This window comes from Trichosurus vulpecula, chromosome 9 (genome assembly GCF_011100635.1).
Source record: "Trichosurus vulpecula isolate mTriVul1 chromosome 9, mTriVul1.pri, whole genome shotgun sequence".
In the NCBI taxonomy this organism is placed as follows: Eukaryota; Metazoa; Chordata; class Mammalia; order Diprotodontia; family Phalangeridae; genus Trichosurus; species Trichosurus vulpecula.
Genome location: NC_050581.1, coordinates 147,932,508 through 147,938,593, shown reverse-complemented (window position 1 = coordinate 147,938,593; position 6,086 = coordinate 147,932,508).

Sequence of the window (6,086 nt, the reverse complement as noted above, 5' to 3'; positions counted from 1 at the left end):
CCCCGAGTCTCACCACCTTATGTGAAATAACGTATTAAGGCTTCTCAGCAATCCCCCAAACCACTGCTCTTTAGCTTCAGGCCAGGGGGGTAGGTGTGCTGGATTCATTCATTCATTCTGTTGAGATCAATTTTTTGTGTATTTTGTGGTCCACTTAGGACTTATGCAAAACATATATATATATATATATATATATCAAAGAGGAAGGACCATTTTCTGAGATGATTGATTTTTAAGAGAAAATCTCAAATTTATATTGTGCAAAGGTACTGATTCATGATACATCTACATCAGGAATAGATAGATATTATATTTATATATATATATACTTACATATATATATATATATATTGCTGATAGATTCTGGAAAAGAAATGGCTTGGGTGGGATTTTTGTTTGTTTTTAATTTATGCATTGAGCTCTGGTTTTCACACATTTTCAAAGTGCAGATGTGCGGGTACATCGGCAGCTTCTGATTCTACTTACAAAATGAATGTGGAGAATGCTTATCACTGTTCCTTTACTGTTGAGAATGCCCCGGTTGAGGGTCCCTTTGTTAATGCCTGTTCCATCTTTATCAGTTCATACAAAATGCCCCTGGGAGGTGGAGACTGAGCTGTTACCTGGAGTAATAGGCTTAGAGAAAATAGTGTGACTTCAAGTGCATATTAAAAGAAAAAAATATTTTTACCTGCTTTTGAATCACCCTCTTTGTTTTTGTGGTGAGCATTGTTTTCCATTTAAGAAGAGATGATCTCTTAGAAAAATGTGCCGGTTTATCATTTACAGAACACTTGGACGTCCATTACCTCATTTGATCCCCTGACGGAGGTGGCAACTACTAGGACTCTTTTTACAAACAGAGAAATGTATTCTAGTAGATGAAATGATTTGCCCAGGGTCCAGAGCTGGTGATGGCAAAGGCCCACCACTCAGGCCCAGGGTGCCTAACCCCAGCCTTCTTTGCACTACACCCTCGAGAGGGGAACGGGAAAGTCTTTAAGGCGACTATATAAGACTACAAGGCAATCTCTGAATAAACTCAGTAAACTGGTGTTTTGAAGGTAGCCAGAAAAGTAAGGTATTCTGTTCTAAAGCCTGAAAAGGCACAAGGTGTGATGTAGACACACCTCGTTTATGTCCCAGCCTCCTCGGCCATGAGCTGTTCTGGGTTCCACATGAGTGATTTTTCCAGATAGCTGAAGGTCGGATACATTTCGCACACCCCCGCCTTCTTGATCAGAGGTTGCTGAACATGATGGGAATTGGTGCTTCTCTGTGCTTCAGGGCCTCCTTTTGGACCTCCAGCTTATAGTGAATCCTTCCACCTGCTACCCTGCGTTTGGTTTGTCTTTTCTCCGTGTCTTGTGCTATGAACTTTTGCTTTCAGGGTACTTATTTTCTATTTTTTTTCTGTCTGTAATAGGTATCTTAGGAAACCAGTGAGCTAAACTTCTTAGAATAATCATAATAACTGGCATTTCTACATTGTTTTGAGGCTTACAAACCACTTTATATACACTACCTCATTTCCTCCTCAATGCTCTGCAAGGTAAACACTACAGATCTTAGCATCCTTGTTTTATAGGCAAGGATACTGAGGTTCATTGAGATTATTCAGCTTCCCCAGGGTCAGAGAGCAAGGAAGGGTTTGGGTCAGAATTCAGACCTGGGTCTTCTAGATTCCAGGTCCAGCTCTGTATTCCACACTGCCCTTATGTAAATTAAGACCCGGTAGAATGTGTAAAGGTTTAAGGAGTTCCTGTAAGCAAAATCATGGACTTTTTCGAGAGTGTGTTATTTCAGGATTTTTGACTATTCTGGATAGGTGGGGTATTAAATATACATTATCTTCAACCATGGTGCTTCTGCAGAGATATGACAATGCAGGCCAGTGCTGTCAGATGCCCTAGGAAAGAACCAACCATGGGCCTCAAAGAGTTTGGAGTCAGGATTGGAAGAAATGTCTATGGACCAAATGGAGGGTGGGTAGCTGATGAAAGAGAAAACTTGGCAGCGAGCATACTCCTGATAAAAAGCAAGGTTCTCTGTTCACTGACCCACCACCTACTGACCAGACCCTTTGCACCACAGGCTTCAGGAGAATCTTCCGTAAGCACACATGTCTGGTTTCTGGTGGAAAAATTGTAGGAAAAAGGACTAGCTTGGCATGAAGTGGAACCTGTCCATAACATCCTGATGGGTGGGGTTTTTAGCACTGCACAGATGCTTTGTTACAAGGCACAAGGACAGATTGTCAGTAGTGACTCATGGTTCCTGCTTGGTGGACACGGCCAGAGGGGTGGTTTCTGAGGGCTCAGAATACTAGGGACTTACAGTCTTCATCAAGCCCAAGTCTAAAACAGCCAGACAGGCCACACCAGTGCCAGGCCTAGCCATAGAAACTAGACTTCATTATAATGGACTACATGACAGTTGTCATTCTAGTGCAGAAGTCTCTGCCCTAAAAGACTTGAAGGGTCTGGGCTTTAGTCCCAAGTCAGTCATTGACACACTGTGGTCCTCAGGTCTAGTCTCTTAAACACTGTGCTTCAGGATCCTCAATTAAAATGAGATAAGATTAGATGGTCTTTAAGATCTCATTCAGCTCTAAATCTCTTCATCCTCTTTATTTAATTCTTTAAAGTCCCTAAGATGCCACTTGATTTTTGTTTTATAAATAGTGCCTGGAAAATCTAAGAGGCAGAAAGATTCCTGTTGCCCAGATCAGATTCCCTCCTGGACCCTGGGCTTCTGTTAACTCAGTTTGAATCACATTTTTAAGGATCTCAATAATCAGCCTGTGATAAAAGGTACAAGGACAGGTGGTAGATTTCATATTTGGTTGGCCTTGGCATTCCGGGATAGATAAATTAGCAATCTGCTAGGTGACTTTGAACAAGTAACCACCTCCTCTGGCTCTCATTCTCCTCTAAAAGGAAGCAGCTAAAGCTCCTTCCATTCCCTTCATATTCCTCATTACTGGGTGGGGTGGGGGAGGAGAGGAAACCACTGGGTTTAATGTCAAGAGGGTCTGGTTTTGAATCCCAATTCTATCATTTTACAGAACTATAGAATTTTAAAGTTGGAAAGGACCTCTGTGGCCATCCAGCTCAACTTATGCTTCCCAGCCGTGTGACCTTGGACGAGTTTTTTCCCTTGTCCCCCCCCAGTTTCTCCATCTATTGAAAGGGTGTAATGGTTGGAGTAGTCTAGACTAACCCGTATTTCCCAGCTGCCCTCAGTTTCTCCATCTGCTAAAGGGAGGCAGTGGCTGGCTTAGATAGGGCAGCTCTAAATCTCATGATAATTTCTTTAGTGCTCTGTAAGAGGATTATGTCAGGGTCTGCAAGGAAGGGCTGTGGGGCTGGTTGGGAGAGATCAGACATTGAAAGAGGGTTCATGGAAAGTCAGGAGCCTGCTAGCAATCAGGACCCGGCTTTCAATGCTGCCCCACTTTATTAAGCTGAAGGCCTGGCTCAGAATACTCCCCAGAACGTGTAGAGTTAAGACGGGCCGGGCCAGATGGTGTTTTCCTGCCATTCGACAATTAAATTGAATTTCTTTTAAGAATGAGCCTTTTGTGCAGTCATAGCCAGTGGTGATGAACCCCTGGCTGTCTTCCAAAAGTTGGAGCAAGCAGGACTGGGGCTGAAGCTGTCTAGGAGGCAATGTCTATGTAATGGACAGGGAGGAAGGTAGTGACCACCGATTAATGGGGGAGCCTCCCCTCTTTATTCTGACTGGTGTGGACAAAAGGCCGCTCCCCACTTTTCATATCTCAGTCTCTCCTGCGTTTACAACTTAATGAAGCACTTTTTGGCATCCATTGTCTGACTTGAAAAGTAACAGTGCATTGAGACAAGGAAACAAGCTCACCCTCAACCAAGGTCACAGAGCAAGAGCTGACCAAAGTCTAGACCCTCAGGCTAGGGCCCTTGCCACTGCACTCCACAACCTCTTGGGAATTTTTTTATCATGTCCTTGGAAGAAATGCCACGTCTAGACACAGACCAGCCATTCACCAGAAGTCAGATGATGAAGGTGCATGTAAATACTTTAATCTGCAGGACCTGGGTGTGAGAGATGCTGGAGCAGAATTAAAGGACCAAGAGGAAACCCTGAGGAATGGAGTGACCATAACAGTCCATCGTCCATGATGTGTGCAACTGTGGACATTTCCCCAAGGTGACCTGGTTACCTGGACATCTTTCTGACTCAAGCCAAGCCTTCCTTATCACACCCTACCATTCGTTAAAGTTGGTCCAGTCTTTCCTGAGTTTCTAGCATTTTATTAAACCGGTGCCACCTAAAAGTTGAATCTCAGACCACCCTCGGACACGATGCTTCACCCTCAATACAAAACCAGACCCTCTGCCTCATCAAGCCATAATTCACAAAGCCAAAATTAAAATGTCGAGACAACCACACTGGAAGTGAAGGGGGCAAATCCCAGAATCCAGCACTGTTCCTTCTCTGTTGTAAATGTTGATACTGGTGGTGATGGTGTCTACCTTGAGGGCCTCCACGGAAGGCCTGAGAACTTGGCAAAGAGTTAGTAAGCATCTGCTGGTGCTGAAATACAAAGATAAAAATCGACATAGAAGAGAATGACAAGTATGTAAGTAAATGTTATCCTAGGTAAGGAGTGGAGGAACAATAAAGAGAAATGCAGAATGCCCCAAGAAAATCCAAGGTAGAAGAGAACATTTGCAGCCACGGTGGGGTGGGATGGAGGAGGAGGGGAGCAAGGAGAGCAGCTCCTGAGCTGGGAAGAGAAGGATGCTGAAAAGCAGAGAGAAGGCTCATTCCAGGCATGGGGGAGTAACCTGCCTGAGTGTACGGAGGCCGGAGAGGGTCAGGATTAGTCTGGGGAAGAGCCACTTGTCAGTTTGGCTAGAAAGCATCACACTCCAGCTTTGATAGCCTGGCCTCCAAGGACTGGGCAAAATGAGCTGGAGGTCTTTAAGTCCAGGCTGGGATTCCTCAGTGTTGTAGGAGGGATTCTTAGGTTGGACTGCATGACCGCTGAGGGCCCTTCCAGCTCTGATTCTTTCTTTTCTAAAGTCCCATTTCCAACAAGTGACATCAAGCATTTATTAAGTGCTAAGCACCGTGTTAGGCACTGGAGATGTGTACAAACAGGACCAGTCCCTGCCCTCAAGGAGCTTACTGTATGACGGAGAGACAACATGCAAACAACTCTGTGCAAACTAGGTATATACAAGACAAACTGGAGATAGGATCAGAGGAAAGATACCAGCATTAAAAGGATGGGGCAGAAGAGGCTGCTTTTAGGTGGGATTTTAGCTGAGGATTCCAGGCATGGGGGACAGCCAGGGTAGATGGAAAGAGTCAGGAAATTGAGTGTCATGTGCAAGGAACAGCAAAGAGGCCAGTGTCGTCGGATCATAGAGTGCCGTATATGGAGGAATATAAGGCTAGAAAGGCAAGAAGGGGCCAGACTATGAAATGCTTTACAACAGATGATTTAATATTTGATCCTGGAGGTATTAGGGAGGCACCCTATGTGTTTGTGTGTGTGTGTGTGTGTGTGTGTGTGTGTGTGTGTGTGCAGTCATTTCAGTCATGTCTGACTTCATGACCCCATTTGGCGTTTTCTTGGCAGAGATACTGGAGCAGTTTGCCATTTCCTTCTCCAGCCCTTTTTACAGATGAGGAAACTGAGGCAAACAGGGTGAAGTGACTTGCCCAGGGTCACACAGTTTACTAAATAGGGGTGGGGGTAAGAGATGGTCAGACCTGTACTTTAGAAAGGTCACCTTGCTAGCTGAGTGGAGGATGGACTGGAGTGAGGAGAGACTCAGAGGCAGGGAGACCCACCAGAAGGCTCTTAAAATAGTCCAGATATGATAAAGCAGGGAGGGGTGAGAGAGAGTGAAGAGTCACAGATGATACCCTAGGGTGTGAGCCCCCATAACAGGAAGGATGGTGGTGCCCTGGACTGTAATGGGAAAGTTAGGAAGAGGGGAGAGTTTAGAGAAAAGGGAATGAGTTCAGTTTGGAACACGTTGATTTTAAGATTTCTACAGGTCATCCAGTTCCAGATGCCTACTAGAAAGCTG